This window comes from Zootoca vivipara, chromosome 8 (genome assembly GCF_965207765.1).
Source record: "Zootoca vivipara chromosome 8, rZooViv2.hap1.1, whole genome shotgun sequence".
Lineage (NCBI taxonomy): Eukaryota > Metazoa > Chordata > Lepidosauria > Squamata > Lacertidae > Zootoca > Zootoca vivipara.
The window spans coordinates 77,311,278-77,331,977 of NC_142591.1; the positions used below are offsets into that span (position 1 = coordinate 77,311,278).

Here is a 20,700-nt window from a genome sequence, read left to right on the forward strand (position 1 = left end):
CTTGATCATCTTGGTAGCCCTTCCTCTGCACATGTTCCAGCTTGTCAAAATAAATTGCGGCAAAATAATAAGAATAGAAATAATAATAATAATATTCTGCTGCATTTGGAATTGTGACTGTCTATTTTCAATTAGGGGCTGGAAATGTTTCAGCTGGCCTCTCTAGCTGCACACTATGGCTTGATCTGCAACAGTTCTTAGCAGGAAATGATAGTCCCACATGCTCATTCCTGCATCTCAAATGCATGGCTAAAGAGGCTGATGGAAAAGTTGGCAATCCTGTTCTCAGCTGATCTACATTAACTGCCATATTAATATATAATGTGTTTATATTAACTTGTCAAGGGATCCGATACTTGTAATAAAATACGTTTTATTATATACAACATGCATTATATATCATTCATTCTCTCATGGTTCCCCGTTCCTCTGAGCAGTAGGAAGTTCCAAAGGCTGCTGGTTTGGGCTGCGTTTCTTTGTCAGGTGAAGGTGGTGGAGACTTGCAGGAGTTTTTGTAATATCTGCTTAATATATTGTTATAAGTTTGTGGGTGCCAGACTCCCCTGTGCTATGAGATTGTGGGTGCCAGACCTTTTTAACACAGCTAGTGTTAAAAAAGGGACCCAGGTGGCGCTGTGGGTTAAACCACAGAGTTTAGGGCTTGCTGATCAGAAGGTTGGCGGTTCAAATCCCTGCAATGGGGTGAACTCCCGTTGCTCGGTCCCAGCTCCTGCCCACCTAGCAGTTCGAAAGCACATCAAAGTGCAAGTAGATAAATAGGGACCGCTCCGGCGGGAAGGTAAACGGCGTTTCCGTGCGCTGCTCTGGTTCGCCAGAAGCAGCTTTGTCATGCTGGCCACATGACCCGGAAGCTGTCTGCAGACAAACGCTGGCTCCCTCGGCCTATAGAGCGAGATGAGCGCCGCAACCCCAGAGTCGGAAACGACTTGACCTGATGGTCAGGGGCCCCTTTACCTTTAGTGTTAAAAAAGGCATGTTAAAATATAAGGCAGGCAAGTTTCCATTTTGTTGTTGTTGTTTAGTTGTTTAGTCGTGTTCGACTCTCCGTGACCCCATGGACCAGAGCACGCCAGGCACTCCTGTCTTCCACTGCCTCCAACAGTTTGGTCAGACTCATGTTGGTAGCTTGGAGAGTACTGTCCAACCATCCCGTCCTCTGTTGTCCCCTTCTCCTTGTGCCCTCAATCTTTCCCAACATCAGGGTCTTTTCCAGGGAGTCTTCTCTTCTCATGAGGTGACCAAAGTATTGGAGCCTCAGCTTCAGGATCTGTCCTTCCAGTGAGCACTCGGGGCTGATTTCCTTCAGAATGGATAGGTTTGATCTTCTTGCAGTCCATGGGACTCTCAAGAATCTCCCCCAGCACCAGAATTCAAAAGCATCAAGCATAAAGTTCAAAAGCATAAAGTTTCCATATTCTAGTCGGTCCCCTCACCGCTTTCTGCAGTTACTTATCTTTTACCACTGCATATCCCCTGTTTACTAATTTCCCTTTTGTATTTCCTTTAATTTATTCTTATTGCACGTTTTCACGTCAATCCTCCTAATGATTTAAGTCGTTCACAATAATTCTCCAAGTAGTCCACAAATTCTCCCCATTCTGTATTTTAAAAGTCTCTCTTCTTGGTTTCTTATTTGCCAGCTCTGTGTACTCCATCAATTTTAGTTGCCAGTCCCTCCTGCTGCAGGGAAGTTTCTTGAGAAGTCCTGGCCTGGCGTAATGAGCCATTAAGAAAACAAATGCAAGGTGGCTCTGTGCCAGATGGCAAAGGGGTGAGGATGCTGTGTCTCGTTTCCAAAAGGAAATGAAAATCCCAGGTGAGCCCCTGGAATCTCGCACTGCTCAGTATTGTTGTATTTTTGTTGTTGCTGCTTTGCTTTATTTACAGGTGAAACTCGGAAAATTTGAATATCGTTGAAAAGTGCATCTATTTCAGTAACGCAACTTAAAAGGTAAAACCAATAAATATATGAGATAGATGCATGACATGCAAAGCAAGATATGTCAAGCCTTTATTTGTTGTAATTGTAATTACTTGTTGTTAGGCAGGTCAATTATAAATGGAATGTAATTAATGAAATGTAATAGCGATGTTTTCCCCTTCATGGATCAATGCCTTGTCGTGGCGAAGGGGCTTGAATAACTCAGAGAAGCTATGAGCTATGCCATGCAGGGCCACCCAAGATGGACAGGTCATAGTGGAGAGTTTTGACTAAACGTGATCCACCTGGAGAAGGAACTGGCAAGCCACTCCAGTATCCCTGCCAAGAAAACTCCATGGACAAAGACAACAGGCATATAAAAGTTATGACGCTGGAAGATGAGCCCCTCAGGTCGGAAGGCGTCCAACATGCTACTGAGGAAGAGCGGAGGACAAGTACAAGTAGATTCAGAGCTGATGAAGCGGCTGGGCCAAAGCCGAAAGGATGCTCAGTTGCGGATATGCCTGGAAGCGAAAGGAAAGTCCGATGCTGTAAAGAAAAATATTGCATAGGAACCTGGAATGTAAGAACCATGAATAGAGGTAAGCTGGATGTGGTCAAAAATGAGATGACAAGAATAAATATCGACATCCTGGGCATCAGTGAACTAAAATGGAAGGGAATGGGTGAATTCAGTTCGGGTGACTATCATATCTACTACTGTGGGCAAGAATCCTGTAGAAGAAATGGAGTGGCCCTCATAGTCAACAAAAGAGTGGCAAAAGCTGTAATGGGATGCAATCTCAAAAATGACAGAATGATCTCGATACGAATCCAAGGCAGACCTTTTAACATCACAGTAATCCAAGTTTATGCACCAACTACCGGTGCTGAAGAAAGTGAAATTGACCAATTCTATGAAGACCTACAACACCTTCTAGAAATGACACCAAAGAAGGATGTTCTTCTCATTACAGGGGATTGGAATGCTAAAGTAGGGAATCAAGAGATAAAAGGAACAACTGGCAAGTTTGGCCTTGGAGTTCAAAATGAAGCAGGGCAAAGGCTAATAGAGTTCTGTCAAGAGAACAAGCTGGTCATCACAAACACTCTCTTCCAACAACACAAGAGACAACTCTACACATGGATATCACCAAATGGGCAGCATCGAAATCAGATTGATTATATTCTCTGCAGCCAAAGATGGAGAAGCTCTATACAGTCAGCAAAAACAAGACCTGGAGCTGACTGTAACTCAGATCATCAGCTTCTTATAGCAAAATTCCAGCTTAAACTGAAGAAAGTAGGAAAAACCACTGGGCCAGTAAGATACAATCTGAATCAAATCCCTTATGAATACACAGTGGAAGTGAGGAACAGGTTTAAGGATTTAGATTTGGTGGACAGAGTGCCTGAAGAACTATGGATGGAGGCTCGTAACATTATACAGGAGGCAGCAACGAAAACCATCCCAAGGAAAAGGAAATGCAAGAAGGCAAAATGGCTGTCCAACGAGGCCTTACGAATAGCGGAGGAGAGGAGGCAAGCAAAATGCAAGGGAGATAGGGAAAGATACAGGAAACTGAATGCAGATTTCCAAAAAACAGCAAGGAGAGATAAGAGGGTCTTCTTAAATGAGCAATGCAAAGAAATAGAGGAAAACAATAGAATGGGGAAAACCAGAGATCTGTTCAAGAAAATTGGAGATATGAAAGGAACATTTCGTACAAAGATTACCATAATCAAGGACAAAAGTGGTAAGGACCTAACAGAAGCAGAAGACATCAAGAAGAGGTGGCAAGAATACACAGAGGAATTATACCAGAAAGATATGGAGGTCTCGTACACCCCAGGTAGTGTGGTTGCTGACCTTGAGCCAGACATCTTGGAGAGTGAAGTCAAATGGGCCTTAGAAAGCACTGCTAATAACAAAGCCAGTGGAAGTGATGATATTCCAGCTGAACTATTTAAAATTTTAAAAGATGATGCTGTTAAGGTGCTACACCCAATATGCCAGCAAGTTTGGAAAACTCAGCAATGGCCAGAGGATTGGAGAAGATCAGTCTACATCCCAATTCCAAAGAAGGGCAGTGCCAAAGAATGCTCCAACTACCGCACAATTGCGCTCATTTCACACGCTAGCAAGGTTATGCTTAAAATTCTACAAGGCAGGCTTAGGCAGTATGTGGACCGAGAACTCCCAGAAGTGCAAGCTGGATTTCGAAAGGGCAGAGGAACCAGAGACCAAATAGCAAACATGCGCTGGATTATGGAGAAAGCTAGAGAGTTCCAGAAAAACGTCTACTTCTGCTTCATTGACTATGCAAAAGCCTTTGACTGTGTCGACCACAGCAAACTATGGCAAGTTCTTAAAGAAATGGGAGTGCCTGATCACCTCATCTGTCTCCTGAGAAATCTCTATGTGGGACAAGAAGCTACAGTTAGAACTGGATATGGAACAACTGATTGGTTCAAAATTGGGAAAGGAGTACAAGGTTGTATATTGTCTCCCTGCTTATTTAACTTATATGCAGAATTCATCATGCGAAAGGCTGGACTAGATGAATCCCAAGCAGGAATTAAGATTGCCGGAAGAAATATCAACAACCTCAGATATGCAGATGACACAACCTTGATGGCAGAAAGTGAGGAGGAATTAAAGAACCTTTTAATGAGGGTGAAAGAGGAGAGCGCAAAATATGGTCTGAAGCTGAACATCAAAAAAACCAAGATCATGGCCACTGGTCCCATCACCTCCTGGCAAATAGAAGGGGAAGAAATGGAGGCAGTGAGAGATTTTACTTTCTTGGGCTCCTTGATCACTGCAGATGGTGACAGCAGTCACGAAATTAAAAGACGCCTGCTTCTTGGGAGAAAAGCAATGACAAACCTAGACAGCATCTTAAAAAGCAGAGACATCACCTTGCCGACAAAGGTCCGTATAGTTAAAGCTATGGTCTTCCCAGTAGTGATGTATGGAAGTGAGAGCTGGACCATAAAGAAGGCTGATCGCCGAAGAATTGATGCTTTTGAATTATGGTGCTGGAGGAGACTCTTGAGAGTCCCATGGACTGCTAGAAGATCAAACCTATCAATTCTTAAGGAAATCAGCCCTGAGTGCTCCCTGGAAGGACAGATCGTGAAGCTGAGGCTCCAATACTTTGGCCACCTCATGAGAAGAGAAGAATCCTTGGAAAAGACCCTGATGTTGGGAAAGATTGAGGGCACTAGGAGAAGGGGACGACAGAGGACAAGATGGTTGGACAGTGTTCTCGAAGCTACGAACATGAGTTTGACCAAACTACGGGAGGCAGTGCAAGACAGGAGTGCCTGGCGTGCTATGGTCCATGGGGTCACGAAGAGTCGGACACGACTAAACGACTAAACAACAACAACAACAATAGCGATGTTTATTTTTGTATTATTGTAACTATTTCTGAGTTTCACCTGTACAGTGGTACCTCAGTTTATGAACACAATTGGTTCTGGAAGTGGTAGAGTCTCCTTCTTTGGAGGTCTTTAAGCGGAGGCTTGACAGGCATATTTCAGGAATGCTTTGATGGTGTTTCCTGCTTGGCAGGGGGTTGGACTGGATGGCCCTTGTGGTCTCTTCCAACTCTATGATTCTATGATTCTAAGTCTGTTCATAAACTGAAGCGTTCATAAACTGAAGCGTTCATAAACTGAAGCAAACTTTCCCATTGAAAGTAATGGAAAGTGGATTAATCTGTTCCAGACAGGTCCGCGGAGTACTCAACCTGAAGTGTACTTAACCTGAAGCATGGGTGTAATTGGTTCCGGAAGTCTGTTCATAACCTGAAGTGTTCATAAACTGAAGCGAACTTTGCCATTGAAAGTAATGGAAAGTGAATTAATCCGTTCCAGATGGGTCCGCGGCGTTCGTAAACCAAAAATTCATAAACCGAGGTGTTCATAAACCGAGGTTCCACTGTATATTGCACCCCGATTATTACTTTCAGGTTGTGAGCGTAACCCAGAAAACTTTTGCTACAGGTCGGAATATAAATAATGTAAATATAGAAATAGACCGCATTTATATATGCTTGTAAATGTAGTGTGTATATACATGTGTGTGTGTGTACACAAACACACATATACAAATATAATGACTGAGTAAATACTATATATTTAAAGCACACCGCTCCAAAGAAGTCTGGTAACTATAATTGGTTTGGGTTGCTGGGAATCATAGCTTTGCGAAGGGCAAGCCGCAGTTCCAAGGTTTCTTTGGGCTGGGAGTGATGTGCTTTAAATAGATGACATGTACGCAACACTATCCTTGCACAGGACACTTTAAAATGTTCAGCGCATTACATTCACAGACACTGTCTTGGTGTTATCCCTTTGACAACACAATATAATTATCCCCATTCTACAGATGGGGAAACGGAGGCTGAGAGAGAACCACTTGCTGAGTAAGTTCATGGCGGAGGCAAAGATTACGGCCGAAGCCCTTCTGATTCATAGCTCTATTGCTCAGCCACCGTGCCGGATGTTTAGCTGTTTTGATCACTCTGCTGTTAAGTGCAGGTATTCAAATAAATAACTTCCAAATAACTTGGCCTGGGGCAAGATTAATCATCACCTCCGTATGTCATGATAAATCACTTGGTTGGCTGGTGGTTGTAGATCCCTTTGCTATTCATCGGCCACTGCCCCGTCCGAGTTATGTGTTTGCTATGCTCTGCTGCAGATTCGGTTACTGTCTTTTGGCAGAGATAAGCAGAGCACCTGCTGACCCATTCAATTATTGAGAGGAGACGTAAGGGAGATATGCATCTCATAAACTGCGCAGTCAGGCATGCTTTCCTGGAGTTTCTTAGATGGCAAATCCTTCTCATATTTCGGCTGGTGCTGTTATGTAAGTAGGAAAGTGTTGTAGTGAAAAATCAGGCTGGACTAAAATATTGCGGGGTGGGGTTTTTTGTTTGCTGAGGCACTGGTTTTCTACTTGCAAGGAGTTTAAAAACCAAATCAAAATGTGGCTCTGATACCTTTGCCAAGGTCCCTTGAACAGTCTGCCTGTGTCTTGACTGCCTGAACTTCCTATGTACAGTGGTACCTCGGAAGTCAAACGGAATCTGTTCCAGAAGTCCGTTCGACTCCCAAAATGTCCGGAAACCAAGGCGTGGCTTCCAATTTGCTGCAGGAAGCTCCTGCAGCCAATCGGAAGCTGCGGAAGCCCCTTTGGATGTTCGGGTTCCAAAGAACGTTCGCAAACTGGAACACTCACTTCCTGGTTTGCGGCGTTCGGGAGCCAAAACGTTCGACTCGCAAGGCGTTCCGGATCCGAAGTACGACTCTACTTAAAACGGTAGGATGTCTACAAAGTCATTCATTCATTCATTTTGCCGATCTCGATTTTTTCATAGGGACCGCTCTGAAGCGCTTTTTCCAAATGTTATATCTTAACAAATTGTAAAGAAGTCAAGAAACGGGAGAATGGAGAATGATCTTCACGGGGCAGATGCATGTTGCTGGGTTGGCAGAAAGGCTGGAATGTTATGACATCTGCTCCAAGGGAGTTTCTGTGTCAAATAAGTTATTCCAAACAAAAACTTATTCATACATACATGCAATGCATACACACAAAAATGTGACCATGTTTAAATAATAGACCTTGGAGGCCTCCGTTCAAAAGATTGCAAGTTAATTCCCTGGCATCTCCAGTTAGAAGTATTAGGGTGGGAGGGAGTGTAAGGATGCCCTGCCCTCTCAGTCTTTGTTTCTGCCTGAGACCATGGAGAGCAGCTGCCGGTCAGAGTAGACAATGCTGGCCTAGATGGACACAGAGCCTGTTGTGATATAAGGAGCTCCGTATGTTCACTCCAGGGAACTTTTCTTGCATGTGAAGTCAGGCTCTGGTGGATTGAGCAGACAAGACCATAATAATAATAATAATAATAATAATAATAATAATAATAATATATTATTTATACCCCGCCCATCTGGTCGGGTTCCCCCAGCCACACTGGGCAGCTTCCAACAAAACGCTAAAATACAGAAATCCATCAAACATTAAAAGCTTCCCTAAACAGGGCTGCCTTGAGATGCCTTCTAAAGGTCTGGTAATTGTTGTTCTCTTTGACCTCTGGTGGGAGGGCATTCCACAGGGTGGGTGCCACTACCATAGAATCACAGAATCACAGAATCATAGAGTTGGAAGAGACCACAAGGGCCATCCAGTCCAACCCTCTGCCAAGCAGGAAACACCATCAAAGCATTCTTGACATATGCCTGTACCGAGAAGGCCCTCTGCCTGGTTCCCTGTAACTTGGCTTCTCGTAGCGAGGGAACCTCCAGAAGGCCCTCGGTGCTGAATCTCAGTGTTTCCAATGGTCAAGAAGGCAGTTTCTCGATGTACTATGAGGGGCAGATGTGGCTTGTCTACCTGGGAAGGGAGCCCAACAAGGAGAAGGAAAACTCTGATCCTAAACCTCCACTGCCTTGTGGGATATTGTTGGGAGAAGAAAAGGCTAAGGAGGAAACCCTTCACAAATCCAGAGCGGAGTCCCTCAGACAATTGGACGGTTGTCTTGTGCGCCTCCTCCTGGCAACTCCTGCAGCCAAGCTGGTGCCAAACGTCCTGCTCTGCTTTCCTTTGGACCACACCATTAAGGCCGAGAGTCTTGTCGTCTGGGCAGCCCAGGACCTCCATGCACACTGCCCAGGCTTGTGCCCCGGAGAGGTCACTTCAGTGCTGCTAATTTTGACTTCAGTTTTGACTTCACCCCTGGAGGCGCACTCCATTGTTTCTCGAGACAGACAGGTGACAACAGCCTTCTTCTCCAGGGACCTTTACTTGGCTTCCTTGACTTTTCAAGCCCTCTGTTCCTGTTTGTTTATTCACCTGCCCTGTCCCTCGACCAGCCTCTTTAACATCCCTCAATTCACTCGTCGAACCAAGGACCAAACGAGGATTTCATAGCAATCGAGAACAACAGCTAAGCTCTGCGCAGACTGAAGATTTGGTCCAAATGATAAAAGAGGAGCATCTTTTTTGCCAGGAGGTTGCTGTGGAATGTGCTCGGTTTCCTGCCTCTGCATTTTGCCAACACAAAGAAAAGCTTTTCCTGTCCAGGGAGCTGCTCAGTCTGCAAACACTTAAAAGTCAACTTCTTGGGAGTGACTTCCCCACATCTTGGAAAAGATTGGCGGTTAGCTCTCAATTCAATTCCTACTGGTGGTATGTGCATGTGTCGCAGTTACAATAAATCTCCTTTAGCAAAGAGCAAGAGAAATGTGTTTCCCCCCCTTCCAGTGTTGCCAGTGGTAGCACTCCAATATTGTGGAGCCAGCTTATGTTGCATCCTGTTCCTAGAAAAACAAGGGCATTCCTTTACAGCAGACTTGTAAATAGTTGCTTACATAAGAAGAGCTCTACTGGAGGCCACAGGGCCTCATAAGAAATCTACAGCGGTCAGGACAAATGCCATGGAGGCTAGAGACATAAGTAGGTGGAACCACAGATATCTGCCTGACCTTTTACAGTTGTTGTTTAGCCGTTTAGTTGTGTCTGACTCTTCGTGACCCCATAGACCAGAGCACACCAGGCACTCCTGTCTTCCACTGCCTCCCGCAGTTTGGTCAGACTCATGTTCGTAGCTTCGAGAACACTGTCCAACCATCTCATCCTCTGTCGCCCCCTTCTCCTTGTGCCCTCCATCTTTCCCAACATCAGGGTCTTTTCCAGGGAGTCTTCTCTTCTCATGAGGTGGCCAAAGTATTGGAGCCTCAGCTTCAGGAGCTGTCCTTCCAGGGAGCACTCAGGGCTGATTTCCTTTTACAGTAGACAACAGAAAAGCCAGATATTTCTATACACCCCTCTCTGCATCCAGGTAAGAGCCACGGATCATAGAATCATAGATTTGTGGAGATGGAAGGGACCACAAGAGTCATTTAGTCCAACTCTCTGCAACGCAGGAATCTCAGCTAAAGCATCCCTGAAAGATCCAACCTGTGTTTAAAAACCTCCAAGGAAGGAGAGTCCACCACCTCCCGACGGGAGACCGTTCCACTGTCAAACAGTTCTTGCTGTCAGAAAGTTCTTCCTGGTGTTTAGTCGGAATCTCCTTTCTCTTGAAGCCATTGGTTCGAGTCCTACCCTCCAGAGCAGGAGAAAACAAGCTAGCTCAAATTTTCCATGTGACAGCTCTTGAGATATTTTAAGGTGGCTATCCTATCTCCTCTCAGTCTCCTCTTTTCCAGGCTAAACATACCCATCTCCTTCAACCTTTCCTCATAAGGCTTGGCTTCCAGACCCTTGATCATCTTGGTTGCCCTCCTCTGCATGGGCTTTCAACGTTGTACACTGCTCAGAGGTTTAAAAAATATTAAGTGCTTTCAAAATGTTTCATTTGACTACCTGTCAAATGAAAGGTGGGGTGCAAAAAATAAAAAGACCTGATTTTTTTTGGGAGGAGGGCTCTGCTTAGCTTCCGATGTTTCCCCTCCAGTTGACACTGGGTTGCTCCCTAGGAGCCTTTCTGCAATGCTCCTGCAATGCTACCACACCATTGCTGTCTAAAGCAGCTATAGAATCATAGAATCATAGAATCGTAGAATTGTAGAGTTGGAAGAGACCACAAGGGCCATCCAGTCCAACCCCCTGCCGAGCAGGAAACACCATCAAAGCATTCTTGACATATGCCTGTCAAGCCTCTGCTTAAAGACCTCCAAAGAAGGAGACTCCACCACACTCCTTGGTAGCAAATTCCACTGCCGAACAACTCTTACTGTCAGGAAGTTCTTCCTAATGTTTAGGTGGAATCTTCTTTCTTGTAGTTTGAATCCATTGCTCCGTGTCCGCTTCTCTGGAGCAGCAGAAAACAACCTTTCTCCCTCCTCTATATGACATCCTTTTATATAATTGAACATGGCTATCATAACCTTCTCTTCTCCAGGCTAAACATACCCAGCTCCCTAAGCCGTTCCTCATAAGGCATTGTTTCCAGGCCTTTGACCATTTTGGTTGCCCTCCTCTGCACACCTTCCAGCTTGTCAGTATCCTTCTTGAACTGTGGTGCCCAGAACTGGACACAGTACTCCAGGTGAGGTCTGACCAGAGCAGAATACAGTGGTACTATTACTTCCCTTGATCTAGATGCTATACTCCTATTGATGCAGCCCAGAATTGCATTGGCTTTTTTAGCTGCTGCATCACACTGTTGACTTGTGTCAAGTTTGTGGTCTACCAAGACTCTTAGATCCTTTTCACATGTACTGCTCTCAAGCTAGGTGTCTCCCATCCTGTATTTGTGCCTTTCATTTTTTTTGCCCAAGTGTAGTACTTTACATTTCTCCTTGTTAAAATTCATCTTGTTTGCTTTGGCCCAGTTGTCTAATCTGTTAAGGTCATTCTGAAGTGTGATTTTGTCCTCTAGGTATTAACCACCCCTCCTAATTTGGTGTCATCTGCAAACTTGCTCAGGATGCCCTCAAGCCCATCATCCAAGTCATTGATAAAGATGTTGAATAAGATTGGGCCCAAGACAGAACCTTATGGCACCCCACTAGTCACTACTCTCCAGGATGAGAAGGAGCCATAGAGTGACAGCAGCAGGACAAAGAAAAGAAAAGCCAAAACAACCCCCTGAATATTTACTGTATGGTATGAGAAGTGAGCCGATTTCATCAGGAAGATAGAGGATATGCATCAATGGAAAATTAAGAAATATGGCATACTCAAAACGTCTGCAGGCACAAATAGTGTTGAAAATAAGATTACCTATGATTGCTCTGGTGGCATCATGAGCACAAATGATAATGAATATGCAATAGAAAGGACATTTGGAGGGTGGCCTTGCCATAGGGAAACTAGCCATAGCTACAGCATCAACACTGCATTTCCCTATGTGTGGCGAGTCATGCATGCTTCCTGTCTGTTGTTTCTGGAATTAATGCCAGAAAAGAGAGAAGGAAGGCACTGGCAATTTCCAAAACTCCAGAGCTGGAAATGTTATTTGTAAGTCCAAATTTGGTGTTTGCTTTTTAAGCTTTGTAGTTTTCATTTTGAGTTCATACGAGAGCGACAGAGAGACTTGACAAAGGCATACATATTCCCATGGCCCTAAAATTTGAGGCTGGAGACTAATGATTTTCTCCCCGCCCACAAGCGCATTCCTTTGCAAGATGGCTGTCTGAAAAATTTGAAGGAGGCCTCTCAAGAAGAGATTCCATAAGCTTGAAATCTGAAATATTTGCCCAGCCCTGTCTTAATCTTACTTCCAACGCTGAGTTACCTGCAAGGATTCATTGCACTGACACAGTAAAGAACACAAATGTGACAAAGTGGGGGGGGGAGGAGAAAAAGAGCAAACTCTGTTCTGCCACATTTCCTCGCGTAGGGTGTGACTTGGAGAGGAAATACCAAAATACCACCAGAAAGCTTATTCCCACAGCGCATTCAGCCTAATCGAAACCAGAAGGGCTCGCCGTTGTCCCTGTACAAGGGCTTCTCTTGCCAGACTTCCAGATCAAAGAGACTTTGAAGAACCCCAGTTTTTCAGCATCCCTCCCAAATGACCCTCTGATTCCTCGAGAAGGCCATCTTTTGCTAGCAAATAATGGTTGTCCAAGGAATATTACAATCCTACGGGACAGATGCTGGAATTCCACAATTCTTCATTATGCTATGCTAGGTTATATTAATCGCCACTGCTACTTCCAAATGGGACTCATTCCAGTAGGAATAAACAACTAAGCCCATAGAAGATGGGAGACAAGGGGAGGGCTCCTGAATTAGGCCAATGCCCCACGTACTCCCAGTGGGATCAAGTTGCAAGAAAGGAGATTCCGACTAAACATCAGGAAGAACTTTCTGACAGTAAGAGCTGTTCAACAGTGGAACCCTTGAGAGGTGGTGGACTCTCCTCCCTTGGAGGTTTTTAAGCAGAGGTAGGATGGCCATCTGCCATGGATGCTTTAGTTGAGATTCCTACATTGCAGGGGGTTGGACTAGAGGACCCTTAGGGGCCCTTCCAACGCTACAATTTTATGATTCCATGAATCTGTAGCACAAGGAGAAGGATTTCAGGTTGACTTTCTCTGCTCACAAAGATTTTAAAAGGTCTTTAAACGATACTATTCACCTGAAGTCTCAGCTAACTTCTCTACTGAAGTTATAGTTATAGGTAGGTAGCCGTGTTGGTCTGACGTAGTCGAAACAAAATAATAATAAAAAATCATTCCAGCAGCACCTTAGAGACCAACTAAGTTTGTCATAGATATGAGCTTTTGTGTGCATGCACACTTCTTCAGATACACCTGAAGAAGTGTGCATGCACACGAAAGCTCATATCTATGACAAACTTAGTTGGTCTCTAAGGTGCTGCTGGAAGGAATTTTTTTATTTTGTTTCTCTACTGAAGGTACAAGAGGGTATCAACAGGGGGTTTGAGGGAATGCCAAGGTTTGCAGAGGTATAAAAATATTTAGGGGGGAAGCTAGGGGAGCATCCCCACACCAAATTTGCAGGAGTGGGCTCGTGGGTCCTTGGGAGGGGGAGGGGAAGAAAGAAGCCAATGCTGTTAGGGAGACTCGCCTCTGAGAAACTGTGGGGTAACTTTGTAGAAATTCACTGGAACAGTCCCCTCACTCTGTCCCTGGTTTCTCTGAATAATTTTGAGAGGCTATTTACACACGGCTCCGATTTCAACTGCTGCTTTGAATTATTGTTTAGTAAAATGGTATATTGCAGTGTTATGTTTATTTTATGCAAGCTGCCCCGGGAGAGCCTTCTTCTGAACCAAAACTGCATTTCGAAATTCAGATTAACTGTGCCCTGATCCACTCATAAGTCCAAAAAGAGCGAACTGGCCATGAATTTGTGGACCACACTAAACTGTCCTCCATACCTGTAATAAGCTGCCTCGTGTTGAGTCAGACCCTTTGTCCAGCTAGTTCAGTATTGTCTACACTGACTGGCAGCAGTTAACTCCTAGGTTTCAGACAGGGTCCTCTCCTGGTCCTTACATGGCGATGCCAGAAATCGAACCGGGGACTTTCTGCTGCTGCTCTTGCACCTCTGAAAGATGTATTATAAAGCCATGCTTGCAGGTATTACATTTTTCTTGTGTCTGAATCCGTAATTTGGGGGTGCTGGGTGGTAAGGGAGCATACAGACCCTCCAAGTGTCCCTATTTTCCAGGGACTGTCCTGGATTTACAGAAGTTGTCCCGGTTTCTGATTTGATCATGGAACGTCCCACTTTTCCTTAGGACGTCCTTATTGTCATCAGAGAAACGTTGGAGGGTATGGAGGGTATGGAGTTATGCAACCCTTGAGTCAAGGAGATAAGTAACTACGGTATACAACCTTCCGAAGGCATCTGAAGGCAACCCTGTATAGGGAAGGGTTTTTTTAGTTTAATGTTTTATTATGTTTTTATACGTGTATGTTGGAAGCTGCCCAGAGTGGCTGGGGAACCCAGTCCGATGAGTGGGCTACAAATAATAAAGTTGCTATTATTCAGTGTGTTGTTTTTTCTAGAAAACATGGAGTTGTTACAATAAGTGCCACACTTTTTAACAGCAACAAAAGAGAGGTGTCAGCATTGTGCATCCTTGAGTACCCACAGAATAAAACACTGCAATTATTATTATTATTATTATTATTATTATTATTATTATTATTATTATTAAGGTAAAGGGACCCCTGACCATTAGGTCCAGTCGTGCCCGACTCTGGGGTTGCGCGCTCATCTCGCATTATTGGCCGAGGGAGCCGGCATCTAGCTTCCAGGTCATGTGGCCAGCATGACAAAGCCGCTTCTGGCAAACCAGAGCAGCACATGGAAACGCCGTTTACCTTCCCGCTGTACCGGTTCCTATTTATCTACTTGCATTTTGACGTGCTTTCGAACTGCTAGGTTGGCAGGAGCTGGGACCGAGCAACGGGAGCTCACCCCGTCACAGGGATTTGAACCGCCGACCTTCTGATCAGCAAGCCCTAGGCTCAGTGGTTTAACCACAGCACCACCTGGGTCCCTATTATTATTATTATTATTATTATTATTATTATTATTATTATTATTATTATTATTAGGACATTCCTATTTTCACTGGAGAAATGTTGGAAGCTATGGAGCATATTATGTGAATTGGCTCTTGCTGAGGCACGAGGAACGGACATTCTGCAGTGTTTTACCAGGGCTGAACATAGAAACAAAGTTCCATGTGTCAACTCATGCTCCAACAGCCCCATTTCAAAAAATGAGCCTCCGTTTTCCATATCTACAGCGCTGGCTGCTCTCTCTCTCCCTTCCTGCAATAAAAATGGTACAGTCACAAGTTTCGGGGAAAGGAAAACAGCTTATACTGCAAGCCACACTCTTCTTTCTTCTTTCCCATTTGTGCTGCCCCCAAACACCATATGCCAAACCCACAGCAAGCAACCGCATTCAGATGACCTGCTTTGTTAGAGCTATTTTTTGAGGACATCGGAGAATCATCCACTTGTCCCTCCTGAAAAATTAGTGTGGGCGATACAGGATCAGGGCTAACACATGGAGATGGGAGCACTTAGTAAACTCCCTCCGACAGTGGAGGCAGAGCACAGCCATCATGAACTAGTAGCATCTGCTGAAGGTTCAATCCCTGGCATCTCTGGGTAGCACCAGTCTGAAAGCCCAGAGACCTGTTACTGCCAGTCAGTGTCGACGATACTGAGCTAGGTGGACCAATGGCCTGATTTGTTGCATTTCCCAAAAGACCTGAGGCCTTCCCACTAGGGATAAAGGTAAAGGGACCCCTGACCATTAGGTCCAGTCGTGACTGACTCTGGGGTTGCGCGCTCATCTCGCATTATTGGCTGAGGGAGCCGGCGTATAGCTTCCAGGTCATGTGGCCAGCATGACAAAGCCACTTCTGGCGAACCAGAGCAGCACACAGAAACGCCGTTTACCTTCCTGCTGTAGTGGTTCCTATTTATCTATTTGCATTTTGACGTGCTTTCGAATTGCTAGGTTGGCAGGAGCTGGGACCGAGCAACGGGAGCTCACCCCGTCGCAGGAATTTGAACCGCCGACCTTCTGATCAGCAAGCCCTAGGCTCTGTGGTTTAACCCACAGCGCCACCTGGGTCCCTTACCCACTAGGGATAATGAGTGATAATACCTTGAAGAAGGCACACAATCTCTTTCTATATGCAACAGCTGCAGCTAGAGCGGTATATGCGAAAAAATGGAAAGAAAAAGAGGTGCCTACGAAAGAAACCTGGCAGAATAAATTGATAGAATGCACAGAACTAGTATTTATGACCACGAAACTAAGAAATAACGATGACTCCTAGACAAGAGAAGAGTGGAAGTGCTTAGGAGAATATCTTAGAGGATACACTACAGTGGAACCTCGGTTTATGAACACCTCGGTTTATGAATTTTCGGTTTACGAACGCCGCGGACCCATCTGGAACGGATTAATTCACTTTCCATTACTTTCAGTGGGAAAGTTCACTTCAGTTTATGAACGCTTCAGTTTATGAACAGACTTCCGGAACCAATTACACCCATGTTTCGTGTTAAGTACGCTTCAGGTTGAATACTCCGCGGACCCATCTGGAACGGATTAATCCACTTTCCATTCCTTTCAATGGGAAAGTTCGCTTCAGTTTATGAACGCTTCAGTTTATGAACAGACCTCCGGAACTAATTGTGTTCATAAACCGAGGTACCACTGTATTCAATTTAACCTAAAAGTAGGAGTTAACATGTGAGCAGCAGATAATATGAAATACAGTGGTACCTCAGGTTACAGACGCTTCAGGTTACAGACTCCGCTAACCCAGAAATAGTACCTCGGGTTAAGAACTTTGCTTCAGGATGAGAACAGAAATCGCGCGGCGGCAGCAGGAGCCCCCATTACCGTAGCTAAAGTGGTGTCTCAGGTTAAGAACAGTTTCAGGTTAAGAACGGACCTCCAGAACGAATTAAGTTCTTAACCCAAGGTACCACTGTAAAAGAAGATTTGAGAGAAAAAACAGGTGGGATATCAGGATATGCAACTGACGAAGGTTTGCTTAGAATGCCGTGGAAAGATGGACTGGGAAGTCCTGGGAAAAGGGAAAAATGAAGGATATGGTATGATGTGTGTATATAAGTTGTAAAAAGGCATTAAAACACACACACACACACACACACACACACACACACACACACACACACACAAAACCTTGGACCCATTCTGGTCTCACTACCAGCTCCACTGATCGCTTTGTCTCTAAACTGAGATGGTGGAAGGAGATGGAAAGAAGAGCCACTCTCCCTGATCATGGCTTCTCCACCACACTTCTGTCCAGGGAGGAAATCCGGGAAAAATTATCATTTTCTAGGGTGCACACTGGTGGGTATGCGTGTGAAATGTATTTCTGGAAGAACACATCTGTTTACAGGGCACACAAATAGCACAACTTTCCAATGCAATCTTGGCTCTGCTTCCCTTTACCATCGAATCAGTTTCCAAACCTGATGCTGGCTCATCTAAACCTGCATTTCTGACTTTCACAGAAGCATGCCAACAAACAGTGGGGGCGAGACCCCAGAAGCTCATTATGACTGCAATAACCCCATCAACTTCACTGGACCTTCTACTTCTCAGTAGAAAATGCATATGGTTACTCTATAAGCGACGTGTGTGAAATCTGCCCTCTTAAGGCTGCATAGGATTGTGGTCTTAATTTGGAGAACATTATTTGGTAGTCAGTGGAAGAAAGTTATTTCTCTACCAAACACACATTCTTGGCATCCCATGCTTTGCATCTATTTATCTGTGAAATTTATAACCCACCCTTTAGATGGCCCCTTTTGATCCACAGACAATGGAAATTCCATAAAAATAAAAACAAAAAGGGATTATTTCCAGGATTACTGTTGAAAATATCATTTAAAAAAATAACTCTATGGAGTGAAATATTGCATAATTAGGGTCTGATCTTGTTGCAGGTAACAATAGTTGATATATGCACAGGATTGGACCTAAGAACCCCCTTTCAGCACAGAGGGAGACCATCCAATCCTTTTCATAATGATCCTATTAAAACACACACACTACATGCAAAGAGCACTCCCCCCCCAAACATTCAGATACAATTTTGAGCCATTAGCCAAAGAACTAATTTTTATATTCACACTTTTATTGCTGTCTAATTTTTCAGCAGGAGTGACTGTGGCTAACCCTGGCCACTTCATAGCCCCTTCTTGCGTTTGATCCAAGTCTCCCCTTTAGAGCTGAAATACTTGAAAAGACAAAAGAAATAAATGAGGCATGGACATTACGAAGAAATTTTAAAACTGAACTGGAGTTGATTTGCAACAGGCCTGTGAGGAATGCAAATCACATCCATCCATAATGATATAGTTATTTGAAGAAGGTTGTGTGTGTTTTTGTTTTAGGCTTTTTTTGGGGGGGGCGCGGGTTTGGTTTTTTTTTTTGCTGGTGGGGAAGACTCAGTGTGAAAACTAAACTTTTTGCCAGTATCAAGACAATGGGTTTGAGCATGTGGCTTCTCTGCAAGCCCAGCTCTGTAAAAAAAAAAGAGCAATTCTTAAAAGTTAATGGGATTCCCCTCCTCCCCGAGTAAGGATTTCTGGGCCGTGCATAAAAACATGCAGAGTGATCCTTCTTGATGTTGCACAAGTAATTGCTTAGCACCCTTTATTTTGCGCAAGGAAAAGCAAGCATTTGCAGACAATTAAAATATGAGACAATCAACATAGCGAAAACAAGCACTTTCCCTGCAATTTGAAATTTAAGACATCCATACTTAAGGAGCAGAGACACAAGCTGGGCTCCCGTCTCTCAACTAAGCATTGATCACTCACCAAGACTTGTCCACAGTGAGCTCCCATTCCAGAAGTGCCCGCCAAAATGTAGGCCATCATTCCATATTGAAGGTTAAAAATTATTTTCCCACGGGCAGCTGAACAGGAAAAAAATGGTCCACACTGCTCCAGTGATAACTCCCAGGAATTGGGGGTTAATATTTGATTTCTTGGTTCAAACTGAAAGAAAATCCAAAGTCCAGGGATCCACAGATAGTTTTCTGGGAGCCTAAGAGTTTTTGACTTGCATCCATAAAAGTCCTGGCCGGTAAGGAGACACAAATACAATTGGTAAAGGCAGCAGGAAGGAAAGTCTACCATGCGAGCCAAAAGGGGCTGGGGGTGGGGTGGGGAGGCCACTCACTGGACACCCCTTGGGCTGATAGAAGAGATTTCAGGAAATCCAAACACTTAAACAGGAAATCTGAATGCTGGATAAACATTCCATAATCTCCACTGCTAAGTGAACATGCAACCTCTCCTGTTAACCCTTTCCCTGCTCTGGGCGGAATGCAAAACTCAATTGGACATACTTTGCTGTAACCGGATCTCTCTTAACGTTCCACCATGTGCTTGCGTGTGTCTCTGCGGTATGACATTACTCGAGAATGGTGGTTAGGTTTCCTCCCCCCTTTCTTCGTTTCTTTCAGAATTTACTAGCATCTGGCAGGGTTAGAAAGCATCCTTCCTCCCCATTGTTCCTTAATCTGGGCCTGGCAACATTTTAGTTAAAAGCGTGGCGATTTTCTGCGAGTTAATATTTTCCACCAGCCAAACAGCCCTGCAATGCAGCTTTGATTTGTAGCAGGAAAGGAATGCTAGGATACTTATTAGCTGTGTGTGTGTGTGTGTCCCACCCCCGCCAGCCAATGGCTCCTTTTTGCTTTGTTTCCATTTCACAGAGTAGCTCCCCTCCGCCACCATTCCTCCTCTTCTTCACGTGCTCCTACATGTCATTTCCTCAAAGGTTAATTTCTGCATGTCACCTGTTGATTTATTTTATTATCCTCCTGGCCCTCTGTGTTTGGTAAGGGAGATCCTGTTGCAATAATTCCATAAAGAAAACAGAAAGATCACTAAAAAGAATCTGAAGAAGTGTGCATGCACACGAAAGCTCATACCAAAATAAAAACTTAGTTGGTCTTTAAGGTGCTGCTGAGGGAATTTTTTTATTTCACTAAAAAGAAGATATTGGGTTGTGGCCAATGTTAGTTCTACTCAGAGTCCAACCCACTGAAATTAACGAACATGACTAACTTGGGTCCATGCATTTCAGTGGGTCTACTCTCTCTGTTCAGTGGTACCTTGGTTCCTGAACAGCTTAGTTGTTGAGCAAATCGGCTCCCGAATGCAGCAAACCTGGAAGTAAGTGTTGCGGTTTGCGAACATTTTACGGAAGACGAACAGCCGATGTGGCTTCCAATTGAGTGGAGGAAGCTCCTGAAGCCAATCGGAAGCCGCACCTTGATTTTTTAATGGACTCCCAGAATGGATTAAGTTCGAGAACCAAGGTACCACTGTATAGAATTTAGCTGGGTACAACTCATGGGGTGGTAGTTATCCTCAGAGTAGACCCCTTGAAGTTGACACATTTGACTAACTGTTCCCTACTAAGGCTATTGTTTAGTTGTTTAGTCGTGTCCGACTCTTCGTGACCCCATGGACCATAGCATGCCAGGCACTCCTGTCTTGCACTGCCTCCCGCAGTTTGGTCAAACTCATGTTCGTAGCTTCGAGAACACTGTCCAAACATCTCGTCCTCTGTTGTCCTCTTCTCCTTGTGCCCTCAATCTTTCCCAACATCAGGGTCTTTTCCAGGGAGTCTTCTCTTCTCACGAGGTGGCCAAAGTATTGGAGCCTCAGCTTCAGGATCTGTCCTTCCAGTGAGCACTCGGGGCTGATTTCCTTCAGAATGCATAGGT

At 44.5% G+C, this 20,700-nt stretch overlaps 1 protein-coding gene across 2 annotated transcripts in view; it reads right to left on the bottom strand.

The window, feature by feature from the left end:
* ASAP1 (ArfGAP with SH3 domain, ankyrin repeat and PH domain 1) overlaps positions 1 to 19,595 on the bottom strand; it is a 140,230-nt gene extending 120,635 nt beyond the window's left edge. For both annotated transcript variants that reach the window (XM_060277616.2, XM_060277613.2), the window contains exon 1: positions 18,779 to 19,595. The gene's annotated coding sequence lies outside the window, so the exon portion shown is untranslated. The remainder of the gene's footprint in view (positions 1 to 18,778) is intronic.
* Between the last annotated feature and the right edge of the window lie 1,105 nt (positions 19,596 to 20,700).